This window comes from Zonotrichia leucophrys, chromosome 6, assembly GCF_028769735.1.
Source record: "Zonotrichia leucophrys gambelii isolate GWCS_2022_RI chromosome 6, RI_Zleu_2.0, whole genome shotgun sequence".
Taxonomy (NCBI): domain Eukaryota; kingdom Metazoa; phylum Chordata; class Aves; order Passeriformes; family Passerellidae; genus Zonotrichia; species Zonotrichia leucophrys.
In genome coordinates, this window is record NC_088176.1 from 20,691,105 (window position 1) to 20,713,216 (window position 22,112).

The window sequence follows — 22,112 nt, forward strand, 5'->3', positions numbered from 1 at the left end:
GCTTTTTTAAGTCCTAAAACCAGAATATTTTAAGTGTCTGGATAGGGATGTAACTCTCTTAAGCCTAAAAAGACAAGGATTTAAAAAGACTGAATAGCTGAAAGGATTAGCAATGAAAGACAGACACTTTCACATATAAACTTGTCTGGGTTCATCTAAATACAACAGTTACTGAAGTCATCAAATTAAAAGAATGTTTGGTGGTTCACTGGAAGCAAGTCTGTGGCTCTCAGCCCAGTTTCTAAAGAAAAGATACTCATCAAAAACATGCCTCTATTAGGCATTCTGGCAAAGTGGGTGTTTCAGAAAAGACAAAGAAATGAAAATACTCGGAGCAGTTCTCTTACAATAAGATATATTAGTGGCAAGCATGTGGGGGGGCACAACCTCCCTTTTTTCAATTGAGGATATGCAAGGCAATCCATAATCCAATAAAAGCAGATTTTTATAGTATTACTAATGCAGATTTTTCTAAAAACTTGTAATGTATTCAGTAAGTGGGAAGGAGAGTTCATGTGATTCACCACTGAATTTTTCATTTCTAAACCTCAACCCTGTTTACACCACAATGGGACTTATCATTTGACATTGCTGCCAAGGGCTTTCTTTTCTACAGCCCTTCCCACAGAGCGGGACCTGAGCAAAGCTGGACTCCTTTCTCTCAGGAGCACACTGGGAATGCATTATGCTTTTATAAGCCACTGCTGTCCCACATTCCCAGGGGACAGTGGTGAGCCTCCAGTGCTCCAGCAGACACTGCTGACAAAGGCACTGAAGTCACTGTGTTGAGTATGGACCAGAGCTGCCAAGCCAGGAGGGAATGCTGCTCACTGCCCATCCACGTGGGCTGAGGCAGGGGGAATTCCACAAGCGATCAAATCTCTTCTCCCTCAGCTAAGCAGCCATCAGACAAGACTTTAGCACTCAGTTACCAGCTCAAATGTCTTCATAACGCTCCTCAGTTTCCTGAGCATGCGTTTCTTCAAGGGTTAAAAACAAAGCTAGACACTGGGAAAAAAAGCAAAATTTTCAGAGAAGCTACAAATAAATAATCTTTCCTCAAGCAAAAAATGAATGGAGAGAGAAATATACCTTTTTTCTTAGATTACTTTCCATATATAAGCATATGAAAGTCTAGAAATGTTTACAGAGCTGTAAACTTAGTGTGATCAGTAACCTCAAAATGAAAAGCTGCATTTTCATGAAAAATATTCTTGCACACTGTTTTTCATCAAAGCACCTATGGACTTGATACTGGGTACTCTCTATTCATAAGCCAGTTCTCAAAGTGATCAAATTAATTCTGTGCCTAGAAATCAAATCATGTCCTCGTGTAGGTGTTATGAAAGCACAAATGCATCCACATTATCAGACTGTTTGCGTCTTCTGCTTTAAAAATGGGGAGGGACATGGCACTCCAGAGCATTCCAGCTATAAATGCTTTCTGTATATCATTGCATGGTACACTTGCACTCACCAAACTCAGGCTGGGGGTAAAAATAACCCTCTCTTGAAGAGCAGACATTAAGTTATCTACTAGGGCTTCCACCTGTTAACATTTTTCAGAGAGGGGCCCTGTCTGGAAATAACTTTGTATTTCATTATGAACTCTATGTGTTTATTGAACAGAACCAAGATGTGACTCATTGCTCTGAGCTGTGTAAATGCTAAACCTGCTTCAGCCATGGAGGCTCAGATTTGTCTGAAAATAGACAGACATCACAGGTGGAGCAGAAAAGAGACAATAAAAATCTGGACTCTGGGTTTTTATTTTCCCTGTAAAAAATGCTGATGCTCTCTGGGTAATCTCAAGAAATATGCCATGATAAGGAGGACATCACATAGCAGGAGCAACATGCTCTACTTTCTAGAAGATAAGAAAATGTCTGTACAGATCTCAGTTTAAGCCATCCTTCCCCCTCCTGCTGGTCACAAGATCATATCAGTGAGCACTGGGACAGTTACATTTGCTGATGACTCTATTTTAAAGTGAAATAACACATTTTAAATTTGCATGAGGTGTATATGTGTGTGTATATATATATATATATAAAATTCTCAAATTTCTTCAGTGTTATGTCACAAGATTGTAGAATTCCTTGAGTCAAACTTATCTGAATTTAAACATTATTTGGCTACAAGGGTCATAAAATCATGACACTTATATATCAGAAAAAATACTAACGATACTAATTCTGTTTAATGCAGAGATTGCCATTACCATTGAGACACGAGACAAAGAAATTATAATATTTTGGATAACTGTGCACACCAGTATTGGTTCTGCAAGAATCAGAAAAAAGGTGCAATACAGATGAAGATCACATGATGAGGTCTTACTCCTACCCTGATAATACTGTAGATAAGTTAAATGTATGTACACAGAAAAAGAGCCACAGCAGTCTATAACTATCCATTTATGAGATCTGCTATGAAAATGTTTTGGGTTTGACATACAAGACTCCCTATCAAGGATGATACAGTAGGACTGGAGAGTGGGAAGAAGGATTTATTTACCTCAGGAATGGGGCAGCTCAAGAAAATATCCTAGCAGATACAACTGCAAGGTACAACTGCAAGAATCAAGCAAATAGCTAGAGAGAGCATAATTTAGCTGTGTCCACTTCAGTGAGGAAGACAGAAAACTGGTGGAGGGCAGTTTTGACTGTTAACAATTCAGAATCTGCATCATGACAAAGTGGAGACTGCACCAACACACAGGCATAACCCTGCTCCTCATATCCACGCTGTTCCCTTCAGTTCTGGGCTGTGTGACCTCCCCAGCACTTCCTCAGCTGATGCCCAGCAGGGGTGGAGCAGATCCCTCACTCACTCAGAGCTGCTACAAGCTCTCAGCATCGTCCCAGACTACTGAGGGGCTGTGTGGTGCTGACCCTTGTTAGAGTCAGTTCCTGAGCCCTTCAAGGGCCCTGATCTCTATGCCAACCAATAAATACTTTTCTAGGAATTTTAACAGATGCCCCATTTTCCCACCTTCAATTTTCTCCCCCAAAGTAAGAAATAACCCGTAGCCACTGCAACACACAGCAGCTGTAGCTGATAGGCAACAATTCACTTTCCCATATGAGAGATGCTTGAGCACCAGTCTACAAGTCTGGCAAAGGTACTGGCAGGAAGACAGCATTGCTTTCCAAAAGGAACTACAGGCTATTCTGTCTCTTCTATTTGATGGGCATTCCTGACCCTGAACTAGTCTTTAACATTGCAGGGAAAAAATGTAGCAACTAAAACATTTAAAAAACTCAGCTCTCATATATGTACTTTTTCACAAAAAAAAAAAAAAAGGGCAGAGCATGTCAGCATAACAACAAACCCTGGTGAAATTTTTTAATAGATTAGTCTGAAAGAGATACAAGCATCATATTTCTGTCAAAAGGAAAACAGGAAAAACCAAAATTTTAATATCTCTAGCAGCTATTGCTGCAAGGCTTTTCTCAGGAACAGCATGGACCATTTGTGCATTGGCCAGTTACACAGCCAGTAACAGCTGAGTGAAACAAGGCAAGGAAAAGGAATTATTCTCCATGTAGCTGTCACACTGAAATGTTTTTTCTTGTATGAATGACATTGACAGAACAACTGAAACCAAGGTCTTTCCAAATAAACAATGCAAAAAGCCTGACTCAAGGAGCTCTGAATCTGCATTTGTTTCCCACAGAAAAACAGTATCGTTATACTTCCGGTCTGCATGTCTTATTTTAGATCACAAAGTATCTTCACAGATCACTTAGTGGGATGAAAAGCTAGGATTTGGTGCTACAGGATCCCAAATATCTTTTTTCCACTTGAACAAAAAGTATCTGATGATAAAAAATTTGTGGGTTTGGTTGCTGTTGAATTGGATTTGATTCAGTTTTTAAGCAATCTTCAACCTTACTATTTTTGAATCCTTCTCCTATTTTGCGTATGAACGCAAGTGTGGATTTTCAGATTTCAGAAATACAGAACATTTCTGACAACCGTATTAAGTTGTTATCACAGTTGGTGTTGACAGGAGAAAGCTTGCAATAAGCATGTACTTCCTTTGCAAGAAATCTGGACGAAATATTTACTGAGTTGTCTACACATATTGCTAGAATCAATAGTTGTTCAAAAGATTAGTAGTAATCTAGGGATTCTGTATAATAACTCAGTGGCCCACAAAATTTAAAATCCAACAGTCTCCTAATTGTTGACACTATATTTGACACTATATTTTAAATAGCTTCAAGCCAAAACCTGGGTTAAGTTTGTATTTGAATCCACTACAGCCACTGTCCCAAGGAAAAGTCACCAGGTTCTTTCTAGACTAGAAGTTGCATTACTTCTGAAAGTGCCAGCTAAAACCCAAACAAGTGTTTGTGTGTATGTGTGTTTTGGAGGGGGTGTGAGGGTTTGGTTGGTTGGTTTGGTTTGTTTTTTAAGGACTGTTTCTAACCAGACCTATGAACACTAGTGGGAAAAGTCGAAATCTTCTTTTATTCCTATAGTACCTGCACATCATATGCCACTCAGAGAATGCACTCTTTATTCTGGCTCCTGATTGAATACCAAGGCTGCAAACATTCTTTACAAGGGTTCTCACATTAGGTTTTTCCTAATCTGGGTTCCTAACTTGAGTTCTTTACTGTAAGGAATTAATGAACAGGAGGAAAACTTTTCTTGGCTTTCACTCTCCAATCAAAATATGTAGGAGTAGCTGTCAAAAATAGCATTTTATTTATAAGCAGATAAGATTTGAGGTAGGTACCAAAGTGCAAATGGAGAGCATTCCAAAGCCACTTCATAATTCCTTCTGAGACTTGAACTGCACTATAAAACAGTCATTTAAAAAGTATGAACTCTCTTCAACCATCAAATGGCCTGACACTTCAAAGAAATACTTCCAAAAGCCATCATAAAGATGACTGATATATTCTATACAAGTTTAGCTATTTAGCCACCACACAGCTTTAAGCTGGAGAAGCTAATACAGCTTCCCTGACAGTATTTGTTAGAGAAGCACTGGGGGACCTTGAAGGCCCCAGTGAAAACCAGGAATTTTTGCAGAAGTAGAACTCATATTTATGAACTGCAGCATTCTGCACTGAAAAGTTCATTTCCCAAGCTGTAATAAGGTGTGTTTTAGGAGTCACCATCTGTGAGATTATGAAGTCTCAGAAGGCACCAGAGTACCAGTAACTTTCTTTGCAATAGATTTATAGACATAATCCACAGTATAAATATATTTGACATTAAATAGAAGAAAATTCTGAATCCCTTTCTAGGCTGTTGGTAGCCACTAATGAAGATAAGCCCAGTGCAAAGTAAATACAGTAATGAACTGCCACACTTAATGGGGACAACAGAAAGTAAGTTGGATCCTGAAAAGTCATGTAGTATTGTAATTAGGAGTAGTCTTTTAATTAAGGGTTATGACTCAAACTGCTGTCTGGGGTTTTAGAATTAGAGTGCCCCAGTCCTAAGCTTTTCTCCCCAAATGAGATACAGGAATTATGCATATTCATTTTAGAGTTTTTATGACATTAAATAATTAGAAAACTCAAAAACTAGTGTTCAATTAGCAGTAATACAAATGCTAAGACAAAAACTGAAATTGCAGCCAGAAAATCTTAATGTTAAATTAGCTGAGATGAGAAAACTACCTAAATTGATGTAATGAAAGCAGATTTTTTTGTCAGATAATAAGCAGACAAAATTGTGCCTCTCAAAACAAAATCCTGACAACAACACTCCAGTCATTAAACAAAAGCCACTCCTGAGTGTCTGAAGACAGTGCAGTCACAGGGGAATTCATTGTAAGCTTACCTAGCTGACCACGGAGTCTGTGGGTGTGAAGAGTTCTCTGCATTAGTATTCAGTTTCAGTGCCTCTTTTGCACCACCAGTGTCAGGTCCAGGACAAACCTACAGCCTAAGCAATACAGATGTGGGTGATGAATTTGTTTCAGACTGTGAGCTATTAGCAAGTAGATTAGTCAATGGGTTAAATGGGTGTGATGATACACAGGGTGTGAAGAAAGCCTGTCACTGAAAGAGTTATGAACTGCATTTCTGAACAGATTAAGGGTGATCTGTTTTTAAAGGCACTTTTAAACTAGCTTTTATACAGATGAATTATTTTTACTTCTTTTTAAAAGTCTTTGTTTCATATAAATACTTTGAAGTGAGAACTCTTGTCTCATTTACAATGAATTGCACACCCTGTGGTGCTGCTCTTCAAAAACTTGACCTTGTCACAGCTCACAGTGTTGCAACACTGCAGATCATTTGAAATCTAGGGCACTGTTTGGTCTGTAAACCACAACTACAGTTTCTGGTGTCCCTGCACAAGATAAACTCACAAGAAACAAGGACAAAAAATAATGTGAAGAGAGATCACTCCAGGATGGAGAAAAGCTTTTTCTCTTACAGAACTGGAAGTTGTACTGTTTCCTCTACCTCAATGTCTGCAGGCCAAATTCCAAACAAAGGCAAGGCCTTTGTCTTTACAGATGACAACACATAAATAAAATACATGTTTACACCACCTTACTGACTGTTTTCATAAAACTCCATACAATTTCCACTGCAAGAATATCTGTGGTTCTGCTGGCCATCTGTGTGCTACTTGGTACATCCAGTGCTTCAGCAAAGAAAAAATTAACATTGTCCCACATGAAGTGAGCAGACTATTCCTAGAATTACTAGGGGAGATGGCATAAATGATCTGCCAGGAAAAGTTTACAGTTCTACTCTGCATGTTGGGACAATCATTAGCAAATGAGCTGCACTGCCCTCAGCTGCTGTCAGGGATAACTTAGGGTATATGTTCACCTTTCAGAAAAATGATAATAGCAGTTTTGTAACAGTAATAGACAATTGTTACCAAAAAGCATGTTGGAACGTCACAGACTTTACAAATTCTGTCTGAGAGTCCTATGTGAGCTGTTTGTCATCTCCCAGAGTGCCTGAAAGCTTTGCAGACCCTTGGAGATATTCTGGAAGAGGTTAAAACTCACCAGCAATGCTCATGACTGAATGGATATTCCCCAACTTCCACCCACAGGTGTAAAGTCTCCTACACATTACTTATTCCTTCCTGACCTTATCTATTGCTGAACTACTGCCTGCAACTTCTAGAGAAGAAGAAGAAATTTATTCAGTTCAAGAAGTTGGATTTAGTTTTAACCAGACTAAGTAACATTCAAAGTGTTTATGTACACAGTCCAAGGGCAGCTCCTGCTCTGCTTCACAGCTCCCTTTGCAATATCCAGGAACATCTCTGGACTGTCAAGAGTGTTTAAGTCTAGACTGAATGTGTTTGGGAATAATGTGCACATACCTAAAAATATTATTCTGTTCCATTAGTTCTGGTAATGCTAAAACAGAGAAATAGTCTCTGGATTTTCTTTTCCTGGTCACAGAATTCCTTTGAAGTTCAGGGGTAAGTTCCTTGCTATATAACAGTATGTGTGCATTCTATTACTTAATTCAGTGACATGAGGATTTCAGTAAAGTTATTTTCTTGGGTGCTTAGGACTTGGATAAAATTGTGCAAAGTTGGGCTAAGTACTTAAGAAATCCAGGTCAAATAATGGCTTATGCAGAAATTATGGAAGACTGAGGTATAAGCTCCACTTTTTTTTTGTCTTGTTTGAACATATAAAAAGCTAGTAGCTTATATTAAATACTCTTCCACATATTCACATGTTCATATAAAAATTTGAGAGATGTGCAGAAGTCTTACAAGAGTATAATTTACACAGAGTAAATAAACCCCCCATATAAGAAAGCTTTAACTATGCCAAACATTTCAAGAATGAGAGCTCAGAGCAAAAGACACTGCCAAGACATAAGTAGTATCACGTCATCTCTATCTGAAATCTAACACCTACAGTTAAGAATTTAAGAGAATGGATTCACAGCCATGTGTATTACTGGAACCAGAGAGGTCAGAAGAATTAGCTTAGAATACTCGGAACTGGAGAATAGAATTAACAGTGTTGAACACCTTGGGGTGTTGTAACTCAGGTGCTTATTCACAGATGTATCCAAGACCATTGGCTAAAACCTATAATAGGATTTTATTCTGAGACCACTTCTCGACACTGAGTCTGATGTGTAATTACCCTGTTCATGTCAAATAAAAGCACAGAGACAGTGCTCCCAAGTATTCCAAAAAGAGGCAGTACAGACTAAGCCTAAAAATATGACTTAGCAATTTCAGGCACTACTAAAGAAGGAAAAATTGTTTGTTTTTTAAAAAGTCTCAGTTCCTTCTTTTCTAAAATAAGAATGGCCCATGCCAACTTCAGAATAGAGTACCACAATTAGCTAATCTCTACACTGTCCTTTGAAAAATACAGTGATGAATGAACTTGCAAAGCATACCAGTAGAAATAAGCAATACCATTACTTGCAGAGAAAACAGATAATCCACAACCATGGAGAACAATCTACCACTAGATAAATTAATATTATTATTACTAAGCAATACTTCCAGTTTCTTAATAACTATAAATTTTGGCAGCAAAAAGATAGGAATATTTACTGTTCACAATCTCAAATCATTATGTTGTATCTGTATTTCTTGCAGATTACAATGGGTATTTTGTGAGCTGGTCAGTTTTGTAAATCCAAATACTTATGAATGTCATTTTGCCAGTATGTGAATCATGCAGCCTGTGAAATCCCACCCTAATGGGATTTTCATGTGTAGGGGAATGAATGTATCTAAATTCAGCACTATTTCATGTCCAGAAGGAGTTTGCTTTATCCTCAGGTTAAAACGAAAGTAACAGTAAGAACTCACTGCCACATTATTGGGGTGAAAAGAACACACACATTCTCTTACCATGGGTGGGAATTCCTAAGTGGGGTTTCTAAAACCTTCCTCTGAAAGTGTCAGGACTGGCCACAGACTGATTGAACTTGGAGGGGTTAGTGGTCTGAGCTGTGACAGCTGCTGCCTTCCTGGGGAATGCCTGTGGAAGCATTTGTGCTCCTAGGAAAATGTACAGAGAAGGGACTTTCTATTTCTTATCTCAAATGAAGAGATCTCTCTCTGCTTTTGGAATACTAAGTCTGAACTCAGTGTGGCTGTAGGATGCTAGCTGGGAAAGGCAAAAGAGAAACAGCCTGGAGATTTTCATGAAGCTCTGGCACATTCCATACACATACATATTCCATACATCATATATTTGCAGCAGCACTAGCAGTAGTGCCAAATTACCTCTTCTCACCACAGAAGCCATCTTCTGGCCACGGTACCTGTGAGAGAATACATTTCTAAGGTGTCAGCTGCCATCTGTTGGACTTTGCAGACCAAGGGGGCAGTGGCACCTTATTTCCCATGTATTGACCTGGTTGAAATTCAGTATACAGAGAACAGAACGTGAAAGCAGAAGAAACAGTAAAGTAGAAAGAAACAAAACTCCTTTGATTTTGGGTGAGGTGGAAGAGCCACACACTGGATATGGAGCAAAGAAGCACACTTCTCCATTTTACAGTTTTTATCAGCTGCACGGTTAATTCCCTGGGATGCTCCTACAGTGTCTGTATGTTGCAATGTACTCAAAGTAACCCATAACTTAAGAGTATTTAACAGTTTATAGGAGGCTCAAAGCTCATTGGAGGCAATTATCACCTCTTTGAATCTAATTCAGTTTATGTTTGCATGCACTTTTAAGTTGTTTTGTTATCAGTAAAAAATCCAGATTATTTTATCATAATGGCTACTCCTCTCCTTAGGTGTCCTTTTTGGTCTCAGTTTGTGCCAGAGTTGAATCTTTTCTAAATGACTCTTTCCAAATGAATGTCATCATTATCATTGCTCTCCTCTTATTTTACCTTTTATTTGCTTTTATTTTTTCTTGTTTTTCCTTGTTTTATCTTTTTTTTTCCCCCCCAATATATAGTAGCAGCTTTAGATGTTATCACAAAACTATCAAGCCTGAAACACTATGGACAGGTGCTGGGCAAGATTCTTTACATAGCTCTTCAGGGACAAGGCACCTCAACCCTTGGCCTCTGGCAGCTGCTGTTCTTCTAGTGCTGCATTTACTAAGGATTTCTCTCTCTGCATGTCTACATACACTCCCTGTTTTTCTACTCCTGGACCTCCCAAGTTCTTGCCTTTATGCAGGTTCTGCAGTTCCAGCCCTGGACTGGAGGTCCCTGAGCAGAACCTAAGCTATGCAGGTTCAGCCTGTTGGGCTGTTTGTAGGTCAGGGGGACTTAGCTTTTTTTGTTTGTTTGTGTGTTGGGTTTAAAGGGGGGGAGGGGAGTTAGTTGGGTTGGGGGCTATTTGGGGGCATACTTTTGTTTTTTTATATTTATTTGCTCTTAATGTTTTCTTAGTGTTCTCTTAGAGACACAGGTCTGAGTTGCGACTCTGCTCCTTCCTATTTTGTGGGCAGTGAGAGCAGGCTGGCAGCAGCCAGGATGCAGTGTTTACTTTTCCTCCTCTGTGGTGTAGCTTGCTGCATGTTCCCTATGATCTGCTGGATTTCAGCACAAAGGCCGTGGTCCCCCACTCACACAACATCTCTGTGTGCACCCACTTGAGGCTTTGGAAAAAAGGACATCTCTCACCATTATAAAATCAGTATATCTGCTTTGGATTTTTGTTTGCTAGGGTGGAATAGGACTTAAATTCTCTTACAACCTAACCCCAAATGCACAAATTCAATTACCTTGTTATCTGTTGCACAACCCTGATCAATGTCACGAATATGATTATCTCTTTCCTATTCCTTGTAAGACAGACCTCATGCAATGATGTCTGCTCTTTCATTGGCAGGTTTATTCTCTATCATAACATGTGGCAACTGATATTTAGATCCCATCTAGTCACTGTACATTTGACATGCAATCAAAGGGTTCCCCAGAGTATTGGAGCCCTTTTTGTAACCACTTGAAGGGCACTTGCTCTTAGAGTTTGAGCCTCACAAATCCACAAACCATGATTCTCTTTGTACTTCAGCTATTTAACTAACACGCCTGTATTTTGCAACAAGACAGTTAAAAGGAGAACCAGACTTCAGTGTGCAGTGGTGAAGGTTACTATGTTTGTCCCAGGATTGTCTCAGCTGCAAGATTTGGAAAGCAGCTGTGCCACGGTGATTCTCTTCATAACCATCGAGGACCCCAATCAGTCCTCAGAAACTCAGTACAGAGCTTTCCTGACAACATCTAGTGCAGTAAATGGCCTTCCCTGCTCAAACTCACATTTGGAAATACACTTAGTGATATTATTTTAAACTCTTCCTGAAAGTTACAGAAGTCCTGGTTTCCTACAGCAGTAGAAGGAAGCTGACATCCCAAGGGGTTTCTGTTGTGGACGCATGAACTGTATGTACTCAGATGTGCGTGTGTGTGTGTAACTTCTTAAAATGTTGTGCCTCAGTTTTGACTCATGCTTTTCATCTCCTTTATCATTAATTTGAAATATAATTAATTGAATTTAATTTAAAATATAGAAAGCATTTTCTATGTTCACTATAATTTCATGGACAAAACAATCTCCTTTCATGAAATCTCTCAGCTTGTCAACATAGTTCTGTCAGTAGAAAGCCTAAATAATGCTCTCAAAATAAATTTTCTGTCTTGGTCCTGTGTTCAGAATCTGTTTTCTTTACCTCACTTTCAGATCTAATTTTCCCAGGGTTTCTATTGCATTATATTCTCTCTGCCTTTGCTCCCAGTCTCCAGGAGAAATGCAAACCTAATTAAAGACACATGGCATTTCTAGCCTATATTAGTTAGAGACATTTTGATTGAAAATAGGCTTGCATGAAGCCATGGGAAGTTGTTTCCAGACTTCTTTTTTAGGAGACAGATGCCACAAGCTTACTCTCAACTTACATAAAGGACATGCAAGGAAAATATTTCACAGAGAGTGCCATAAATACTGTCACCTGGGGGGCTAATCTGCTGGAAAGTAACTCTGCAGGGAAGGATCTCAGGGGTCATGGTGGACAACAAGCTGTTCATGAGCCAGCAGTGTGCCCATGTGGACAAGAAAGCCAAAGGTATCATGAGGTGCCTTGGGAAGAGCATTGCCAGCAGGCTGAGGGAGATGATCCTGCCCCTCTACTCAGTCCTAGTGAGGGGCATCTGAAGCATTGTGTCCTGTTCTGGGCTCCCCAACACACGAGAGACATGGAGCTCCTGGCACAGGGGACAGAATGATTGAGGGACTGGATCATCTCTCTAGTGAGGAAAGGCTGAGGGAGCTGGGCCTGATCAGCCTCGAGCGGAGAGCACTGAGAGGGGATCTCATCCACGTCTGAGAGTGTCTGAAGGGAGGGCGTTGAAAGGATGGATCCAGGCTCTGCTCGGTGGTGCTGGGCAACAGGACAAGAAGCAACAGGCAGAAATTGATACACAGCAAGTTCCACCTGAACATGAGGAAGAACTTTACTGCACAGGAGACCAAGCACTGTAACAGATTGCACAGAGAGGCTGTGGAGTCTCCCACACAGGAAATATTTAAGAACTATTTGGATGCAATCCTCTGCCATGTGCCCTGCTTGAGCAGAGATGTTGAACCAGATGACCTCACCCGTGATCCCTTCCCAACCTTACCCATTTTATGATAAGCATGTTAATCAGGTGCATGGGAGTACATACATTAATATAAGTATTTCTGTACATATATTTAATATATAATGTGCATATATTCAATATATGTACAATTCTTTTCTTACAGCTCGTGTTTTGCGTGATAAAAGCATGCATGGCATTTAAAAGTTTGTCCTCAAGTAGTCCCTGCCACATGACTAGATGCAAGCCCACTCCATGACCTGACCCACAGCTGTGCTTCCCCTATCACTGTGCCCACGGTTGTCCACAGTGCCAGGATGTGATGACACAGCACACGTTGTTTTTCCTCACATTATCACTAATTATCAAATGGCAACAGTACTGTGTTTATACAATATATATCTTTGTTGCAACGGAGACTAGTCAGCTCTAGGAGAGGAAAAGCTCAGTCACAGAAAAGAGGATGTAAGGGGAACAGCAGATAAGAAGTTACTTTCATATCACACATTATCACCCTGAAGTTTCATATTACCCTGACACAAACTTTGGTCCTTCTTTCATGAGTAACCATTTCCCAGGAACAACATGAAGATGCCCAGTCAGGCCATGTGTGTCCTGACTCTGACGGCAGTCAACAGTAAATGTCTATGAAAGAGTAAAAAAGAGGGGGAAAGAATAAAATAACAATTCCCCAAGTACATATGATCAGCTGAAAAATCTAAAGCTGGGGATTTGAACTAAAAATAGTGTCTATGTATTTAATAGACTCTGATGGGTCTATTTGTGAATTTGTAAAAATGGCTTTTGAATATTTTTTCATAAAAGCTTTTGGAATCAGTAACTTTTTTGATGATGATACAGTGAAAATATATCTCTACTGAAGTTATAAGCACTTAACATTCAGAACCCCTTATTTTGTAATTTACAGCTATATGTAGCACTTCTTTTTTTAATTCTTCAACTAAAGTCTGAACAGTTTTTAGCATGTACTGGGAGGAGGAATCTTTAACATCACAAAATTTTTGGACTCCATGATCATGTACAGAAATGGAGGCTGAAAAGAAGAAACAAATCAGGCACTAGGGTTTAAGACTTTTGAGGCATAAAATATATCTCCTAAACAGCAGCCACATCTGTAAGGATGTCTTCTTACAGAATAATGTCCAAAACCTCTTCAGGTAGGCAGAAACAACTTTATCCAAGTTGCTACATTCCTATTTTGAACACCTCTGAAAGATAAGGGTGTCATTTAGTAGCACTCCTGCTAAATCTTTCACTGATGGCACAGTAGCAGAATCACAATGACTCAATTTTAACAAACAATCCTAATTTGAGAGACTTTAACTTGAAATTTAGGAGCCCTTTCCACTACAACTTGCACTTTTCATCAACCTGAAAAGTGTTGATGCTTTTACCTAATGACATATAAATAATATACTCTTGTATGGACCACCATATGACATTCAAAAAACTCAAATTCACTCATTGTTTAGACAGCAGAGTCAGTTCAAGAAATTTGAAACACACTGCAATCAATTCTCATTTTCTAACAGAACATAGGACATTTACTTTAAGGAGTTTAAAAAGAAAAACAGAATCTATTGCTCCACCTTCACCTTGAAAATAAGCAGCCCACATCCTTAAGAGGTAGGCTTTTCTAATGGTATTTCAATTTGTAAGACCTTGGCTTAATTCCCCTTGTTTGTTTCTAAAAGCCACATCTATCCTCAAGCTAACAAAAGCTTCTAAGCCCCATCTATAATGCAGTGAACAAGGGTACCACTTCCAGAGGATTCTGTAAACAGTGGCCCAGTAGAAATGTGAACCACACTGCACTCCCCTACTCTGTCAGTTGCCCTTGCTGCTTTGTCCCTGTGCTCTTTTGGCCTGTAGGTCACTGCTTCTCTATGTGCCTGGCTGACATGCAGCTACTGCTGCTCATAGAAATGAGAAACCCCAAAACCCTGCAACAGCTAAATACAAGTGACTCCACCAGCAAATAGAACCTGTTGAGCCTTTACATTTTTGGGGCTACATGTATATTAAAAGCTCTTCTCAAGCCTTTGAATCAGAATTTGCAGAATGTGGGGAATAAATATTGGTGAATTTATTTGTATTGAGAGAAAATGTTCTGGCAGAATTTCAACCAGACCTGGCACTGAGCCCCACTAATTTCCTCACAAATGTTTTTCTTATGGGTTTTCCTGATTAAACTGTGATCCTAACAGATTGATATTGGCAGAGCTTAGATACACATTTGGATATGGAGCAAGTGCACTATTACATACTTAAAAATAGAATAGAAAAAAAATAGCTGCACTTCTGTTGTTCAGGCCCTAGACAGCTAACATAAACCACCCTTCTTTCTGCAATCACAGTATTTGTATTTCATTCCATCACTCTGACTAAAACATGACAGCAGTTACCTTTCTGAACAAATTCCAAAAAGCTCACATACTTCCAACTATTTTGTCCCTTGCTGTGCTGAGGATGTCTTCCCAGGCTACTACTGCTGCTTCTCTTCTCCCATATTTGGAAGTTGGCCTTCAGCATGGAGATCCCTTGTGGGTTTCTGTTTAAATTCCAGAGTCACTGGTGCACATTACCATTTCCTTCAGCTGATGTAAATCAAATACAGTACGAGTGAAAAATGTGAGTCTAGGCTTGGCTAACTGCTTTGCAAGGGGAACAGTGAGGAAGGCAGAAAGTTTGTCCCAGGAGGCAACATTTCACAAGCACAGCAAGCTTTGCACAGTGGGACATTGCTGAGGCTGTGGCCCCTCTTTCAGCATCAGCTTGCACAAACTTTACCACTGAGTTGGCAGTGCTGACACAGTATGCAACAGGGGAGAACTCACATGGAAAGTATTATTGCCTGGCATCAGGGACATTTTTCTATACACAAAGCCCAAAACCAACACAGGAATTTATTTCACCTCTGGCATTTTAGGGCATTATTAGCAAATTTAATAGCCTATAATTTTTGCTTCTCATACTCCAGCATATATACATGATATAGTATTGCATATAATGCCTTATATAGGAATTATTTTGAAATATTTTAAAAGAACTAATAGTGTACAGACAAGCTCCTTTAGGACAGGATTTATGAACCTCTCACCCCTAACTCTGAATACTGAGATGGCAATGTCACCTGTGGTTTGGGGCACAATGCCACTAACACCTGACACCTACAGGAAAGCAAGGCACAGCACAAGGATTTTTCCCTATGGATAAAAGGGTCACAGTTTGATATTTAATAGCTAGGAATCCAACTATCGAGGAGACTAAAAGAAATATGATCATGTTTTTGGTGGACTGAAGGGATTCTAAAACAAATCACACACCATGACAACAGATTTTTCAGGCCCAGCATGAATCTATGTTATTTGGGATTCTTCCCTTTGCAGTGGGATAAAACTCTCACTACAATCCTAATAATCTTTAAAATCATGAGTGCCAGTGTTGAATCCACACTGTCTCTCTGTAATGCCACTGCATTTGAATGTGGAACACAGAACAAAAATGTTCACAAAGCAATCTTACAGTGAGTCCTACTGAATTTTCCCCAAGTACAAGGTCCAATTATATGAAAATAACTGCAAGTTCAGGACCTGGGGGCAGGAAGAAGGAAGTATTTTTGCATTAGGTTGTCTTTCTCTATTGTAATTACTTGAAGCTCTTCTGAGACACTTGGAAGAGTTTTAGTTAAGATGTATTACTGAATACAACACAGATAAGAAACTCAAAAGTACATCGAAAAAGTATATTTATTCTGTGGATTCCTATCTCCACTGTATATGGAGGGAGTCTACAAATTGATACAGAAATTAAGTGCTATTTAGCATTTTCTCTTTGAAGCCCAATTGGGCCATTTAGTATTGGTTGATATCAATAAACTCTTATATCTACTAATATATGGCTGCAAATCTTTAGATTGCACACTAAACCAGGTTATTATAAAAGCCATAAAGAATCTACAAAAATGTTAAATATCTCTACAACTATGCAGTTAAAAACCAATGGCATGCAGGCATATATAGAAAGAGTTCATTATTACTCCATGTAGTAGTTCTTAATTTCAGCCAGCGGCTTTTCAAGAAGCATTGCCCAGTCTAAGGGCTTTGACCTCAAGGTGAATTTGAACATACACAGAATTGCAGAACCTCTCAAGCCTGTTGAGAGGTTCAACCTACTACTAATCCTGTAGTAGGGAAATAAATAACTTATGTGACTCCAAACCAGCAGAACATTTAAAATTTCAGACCAAACTTACACTTCCCAACACACACATGCTTTAATAGTTGACTAAGTCAAATCCAACACAAGGAACCACTAGGAAAGAAGTTGATACATACAAACATATAACATTAGAGATCAGAAAAAAGCCTGCAGAGACAGTGATGAACATGTACCCCTACTCCCAAAAAAGTATTGCTTAGTTCATCTTGGAGGCTGATTTGGATACGGAGGTCTTTGAAATGAAATTGAACATATCTGCACACAAAAATACTCAATCAAGGACTGAGTATCAAGATATGCTCTTGCAAGGCAGATAAAAAATGTGAGACCTTAACTGCAGGCATCTCACCTGATATATCTGTTCTTTTCAGAGCAAAGCAAAACAGAGGAAGCTGAAACTGATCAACAGGAGTAATTTAAAACAGCCTTCTCTTTTTAAGGAAGTACACCAAGCCCATACAAGAAGTTGGTTGCCACATCTCAGCTGGTAGATGCAGCAGCTGTGTTAACTGCCTGACAACAAGAGCTTTACTGCTCTCACAAAGCAAGTTCTTAGAAAGGAGTCATGGAGCAGCAATACTTCATATTTGCCTCATTTTCCTTGTGCCCATGTGTGGAAATGACCATAAATATTAGCCAGAATCCCTATTTGCAAAATGAATGTTTAGACTGTTAAAATGGTCACCCACTGTAAATAAAGCACTTGGATCGTTTACTAGGTAGTCAATTACATTGAGCTCTGAGCCAGTGTAGGAGTCAAGCTCCTGAAAACCACCTGCTGCTCTATGAAACACCAAAGTCTGCTGTAGGTTAATAGCAACCTTAGCACAAGAGTAGAAAGATTTTTTTTGTTTGCATTTACTGTGAAGAGACTGTATAATTTTAACTGCACATACCCTATCATGTGTGCTTTGCATCCACATAATATTTTCACCTGCAATTTTTTAGACAAAAAGTTGAAAAATGGTTTTTGAACCTCATCCCTAGTTAGCAATTTCTAGAATAAATACACAAAAATATGTACTTATTATGCTTACCTTTCTTTTCTACATATTTCATGTTCTTAGAAGCATTCCCTGAATTTTGTTGTTACAATTGCTGTAATACTTACTCCACAATAAACCACTTCAGAATGTAGTACAGTAAAAAAAAAAGTTTTGGGTTCAGTGCAATTGACACAGTAACTGAGAAGATGAAAAAAATTAACTACATTTACTCTTGGTTTCCCAGCAGAACTTCTAGCAAGAAACCCTTTGCAGGAGACAGGAATTGGTAGCAGCCTTCTCTGCTGACCTAAGCCCCACTGGGTCTGCACAGGAACAGAACACAGCTATAGAAGGGCAGCTGGGAACCAAGTGGTGTTGTATGATGAAACAAAGTTTGTATTATGGAGCTGGATGACAACTGTGATGTAAACTTTCCAGTTGTAATAGGCTGCTCCCATCTAGCTCAGTGCATAAAAATTCTGAAGTGTTGGTGTCATTGCAGTTCCCAGAACACAGCCAGCCAAGATGCAGAACTAAACAGAACCCAACCTGGTTTCATGGCAAAAGTCATCTAAATAATGGCAAAGCACATTGACAGGCCATTGTGGTGAAGTTACACACTCAAACACCTTCGTAATCTGCTCTTTTTTCTCCAAGGTTGTCATTTATTAGGCATGAAATTTATTCCTCCTGTGCCAGTCACCTACACACTAGAGCTGTCAGTATAGTAATACCATTCTACAACAAACTCATGACAAATTTTAAATTTATGTTTAAGGTGAACATTACAGCAGAAAGAAAAAAAAAAAAAACAACACCTTTTTACTTAAAATTCAATCATCCATTGCTTACTCCTTAGATAACCCAGTTAATGCTTGATAAGAGGGAAATGCAGAAGGTCCACTGATTGACAGTAGCCTCCAGTTCTCCAGAAGCTGATAATATGGACTCTAAACTTTAAATTTCAACATGTGCTTAAATCTTCATAGGATCAAGACATTTATACAATCCAGTTTATGCAATTTATGAAAATAACATTTCTGTAAGTTTCCTCAGGTAGCTAATTAGTTTTTACTCTGAAAACTTAGAAGCTGGTGCAGTAAAGGAACAAGAGCAGATGATTCCAGGGAAAAGTGATTAATCACAGACAAGTGTATTTGCCTAGAAAGCATAATTGTTCTCTGCTGTGGTACCTAATACTGAAAATAACTACAGTAAAATGGAGGCTAGTGCTTTGAGCTAATCAGACATATTCACTTCCATTAAGTATTAATACTAGCACAATACCTTATAACTGCAGACAACTGCAGGTTCATGAACCTCTTTGCAAATAGCTCAGTTCCACTGCTCCCACCACCTGCAGCTGCAGTGCCACGTACCCTGAGAATGGGATACAGAACTCTCCAAAAGACACTGTGGCAGAGGCTGCATTGCAGCTACACATTTTGTAAGCACACAGTGTCCTCCCTTTCTCCACCTATTGCTTCTATATTCATGCATCTCACCTCAGTGGAAGCAAAGAGAGAATTTCTTTGCTTTGTTAAAAGACTTGTGGAAAAAGGAGAATTTATTTGCTCATTTGAGTCATAGCGATAGTATATCCCAAATGACAATGGAGATTTCTGTAAGCAGAAGAGTCCACTGACATGAGGTTTTCTGCAGAACTGGGTTTAACTGGACTCACCTGAGTTTGTATGAAACAATAAAAGACATGGAAAGATGGTATCATCTTATTTCAAACCTTCCATACCTTATCAGTGATTTCTCATGGACAGCTCCTCACAGCACTGACACCTTCACAGTACAGACACAAACTCCATCTCTCCTCACAGCACAGCCAACAGACCCCAGCCCTCTCCTCACCCAGCTCACCCACTCTTTTGTAGCACTCACCTTCTTATTGGACACAGCTGTGGCCTATTAAGGGAGGCCTTTTCCTAATCTTTGGTGATTGGTACAGCTGCAATTCCTCAGGGCGGAGACTGCCTTCTGCACTATCTTTATGTTCTTATGTTCTATCCCTCCACAGAAAGAATGCCTTAGAAGCTAATCCTTTCATTGTAAGCACATTAACTTATTTGAGATACTGGTCACCATTGTCATACTAATAACAGACACTACTTCTTAATAACACTAACAATTTGAGTGTGTAGAAAGAAAAGGAGATTTTGCATCCCTTTGTTTGTTTTGTTTGATATGCAATACCATATTGGAAGAGGACAAAAGACATCCCATCTTTCTATCCTGGATTTTATAAGCAGAAAATATCAAATCTATCATTACTTTCTAACAACCTGCTAGGACCCAATGAATTAATAATTAATGTAGAACCTGGGGAAACAACATCACAGTAAGAAACAGAAACTTTTGAAAAAAGTACCTGCCTCAAAGCTGTTACTCATATGACATCAACATGACAGCTATGAATACTGCAAAGGAAAGAGAAAACTTTGTAAATTTCATACTTCAAAAGAAAAAAACCCCAACAACCAGAAAAGCAGTGTTACATATATTGCTGTTAATTGCATGGAATTTTTTTGGATGTGGCTTCAAAAATTAGGCAGCCACACCAACAGCATGGAGGAAATTTCAGTGATGGACATGCAGTACAGTCACATAATGCAAAGAATAAAATTTCAATTTTGTATGGGCAAAAATTACACCAATATAGGTGAAATAGTGAAACAAACTCTTAATACCAATACATCCCAAATACAAGTATAGGTTTTGGTTCTGTAGGCAGGAAAGTTCCAGGAGGCCACCAAAAATTTCCATCTGTTCTGTATTTTAATTTGCCTGTAGTAAGGGTACCTATTTGAGCTACTAGATCAGCCTTTTATAATGATCAGATAACACTTCTTCCTGAAAGTCATATGCATAAACATGCATATTTCAGCCACAAGTCAGTACACACAATCCTAAATCTAAAGCAATTATTTTTAATCAAAGAGGTTTGCTAATGTGCAAGTCCCATAAATTACTAAGTAAGTGAGGTTTATTAAGTTTGTGTACTTCCATAAAACAGAATTTAGCAGATTATTAGACATGGACTAATTGCTTTTTGCAATTTCCAGATCCTGCACACTGCTGTCGAGAAGGATTTTTATCTATTCTCATTATTACTGATCCACAGTATGTGAAAGAGACACTGCTAGGCACATATATGCTAAAAATGGTACCTGCTATACAGCAAACAACATAAGCTACTGTTACAGTGCACAGTTCAAGTAGTTTAAAACAATCCTTACTGCTGAAAGACGGATCCTGTAATTATGTTTTGCATGCCAATAGCATCATTTGATTATCTGTTATTGAGCCCACCGGTATACCTCTTTCCAAACCAAGTGGACTTGTACAACATGGAAGTTAGTACTATGATTTCTACTAATGGAGAGTCAATAAACACACACAGAGAAATATAATTTCGATAATGCTAAAAAAGAGAACAGTAAGCAAACCAAAATAAAAAGAAAATTTCTGAGCTAAAGGTGTTGCTAAGATGTCTTAACCCTGCACAAAACCTGGTTTTCATAGCTTTTTAGGCCTACAACTCGTAGCTGTCCCAGTAGCTCCAACAGCGACAAGTTACAAAGAGATCCTTGAGCTCACACCAGCCTTGCTGATTTAACTGCTCTTTCCATCCGTCCCTGTGTCTTCTGGTAGGAGTGGCTGTGTTCAAACACTGCACAGAAAACACATTGTTTGCTCTGGACCACTTCAGAGTGAAACCTAGTCTGACAGGGACATTAATTTATAGCTTAAAGTAGCAGCACAGGGGTAAAAACTCCTAGAAGGCAGCAATAACTTTCCAAATCTGAACCTGCGCTCTTTTATCAAAGAAAGTAAGAAGCGTAGACTGCAACTCCTTGCTCACGTTTTATTTTATTACCACGAGTGCTGCCCGTACCACAAGAGACCGTGCCCCGGCCACACCAGAGGGCGGGCAGCGCTCACCCCGAGCTGTGCTGGGACCGGCAGCCGCGCTCCCACACGGGCGCTCCGGGGAGGTGGGGATTTATGTTCCTCTCTGCCTACGGCTTGTACTCCTTCTCCCGACACCATACCGCTCACCTAAGTGTATTTAAACAAGCTCCCGCTGCTACCACCACTCATAGCGGTAAAACCCGAGCCGAGGTTCACGCTCCCGGTACGTGCCGCTCCGCAGGGCCGCCGCCTCAGCGCTGTCCCGCCGTGTCCCCTCAGCCGCTGAGGGGCGGCGCGCGGGGAGCGGGACGGCGCGGACAGCCCTCCCCACCCGAGCGCGGTCGAGAATCAGCACCCGCAGCCTCTCGCCACTTTTCCTCACTGTGGGCGGAAGCGTTCGGGCCGCGCCCAGGGCGGACCGCGCAGAGCCGGC

At 39.6% G+C, this 22,112-nt stretch overlaps 1 long non-coding RNA gene across 1 annotated transcript; it reads right to left on the reverse strand.

Moving 5' to 3' along the window:
• Positions 1 to 656: 656 nt before the first annotated feature.
• Positions 657 to 19,601, reverse strand: LOC135449829 (uncharacterized). Its single transcript, XR_010440854.1, has 3 exons — positions 19,506 to 19,601; positions 5,809 to 5,913; positions 657 to 1,008 (listed from the first exon to the last, which is right to left on the reverse strand). It is a non-coding gene; the product is annotated as an uncharacterized LOC135449829 (long non-coding RNA).
• Positions 19,602 to 22,112: the final 2,511 nt, after the last annotated feature.